Source organism: Eimeria mitis, genomic scaffold, assembly GCF_000499745.2.
Source record: "Eimeria mitis Houghton genomic scaffold, Emh_scaff2405, whole genome shotgun sequence".
Lineage (NCBI taxonomy): Eukaryota > Apicomplexa > Conoidasida > Eucoccidiorida > Eimeriidae > Eimeria > Eimeria mitis.
Genome location: NW_013570743.1, coordinates 726 through 2,026, shown reverse-complemented (window position 1 = coordinate 2,026; position 1,301 = coordinate 726).

Genomic DNA, 1,301 nt, shown 5'->3' with positions numbered 1-1,301 from the left:
GAAAAACGACGGAAATTCAAGTATTCTAATGTCAAACGTAAAAAAAAAAAAAAAAGAAATATGGAAATAAAATAGATATTCTTTTGTTTTTCTCTTTTTTATTTTATTTAATTTTTAAATAAATATTTTTGTATTCGTTGCAGGCGTAAACACAAAAAAATATGAATATGATAGAAGCGATCAGCAGAGGAAACCGAAAAAACCAGCAACAAAAAAAATAAAAAAAACATTGTTTAATAAGTTGCAAATTGAATAAATATTGATAAAAAAGTAATTTAATAGTTTATATTTGAATATATTTTCTGAAACTGCGTTTATATAAACACCAACAGCAGCACTGACATAGAGAAAAAAAGAGAGAAATTTCGTGTTTTTTATGCTTACCCTCTTGCTGCTTGTAAAGTTTTAATTAGTTGTTTTATTTTCCATTGTTCAATAGACTGATCGACATCCGCCATTTTTTTTGGTTTTTCTGAACTTTCTAAGAAAGCTGAATTGAAAATTCAAGTTTGCGGTGTATAGGCACCTGCGGATGCAGCAGTGGTTGGGGGCGGTAAACGCCGGGAATCTTGGAGTTTAATGATTTATTTTGAGGTTTTATGGAAAATAAATGTTTATTATGATGAAAAAAGAGAAAAAAAAGAAAAAAACACGCAACCAAGAAGAGGAAATTCAACTGTTTTCTGCTGCTGATGCTGCTGATGCCATACCAACGCCAAGAAAGCTGCACTTTTGTGCTCGGCAGAGGCCGAGTAGAAGTTCTTCTGATGCGCCAGCATGAAAAAAAAGACGAAAAGAAAACAAAAAGAAAAAAAAAAATAAATTTTAAGTGAATTTCTTCCGTGTTCAGAGCTCGCAAAAACAACAGAAACCAGAGCTCCCTAGACACCCGAAACCGAACAAAAAGCAAACGCAGCTGCAGCACCCCCAAAACCCAGAAAAAGAAAAAGAAATTAACAAAAATATTAAAGTTTTTTTCTTTTTAATTCAAAACACAAATAAAAAACTACATTTATTTACCCGATCAGTGCATGCACGCCAGCCCTAGAAACTGTACTTTTGTATAGAATGCTTACTACTATAAATTTTTATTTTTTTCGGGTTATATTGAACGCCCCACACAACAACTTATGAACTCTTTGAATTAAAATAATTTATTTAAAAATTTTTGTTTTTTTTTCTTTTTTTTTCTCTATTTTTCTCTCTGTTTCACAGCAACACCATCAACCCCCAGCCCCGAAGAGAGGGGCCGAAGGAACTCGCTGCACTCACCAGGTGTCTACGCAGCTGCTGTCTCTTTT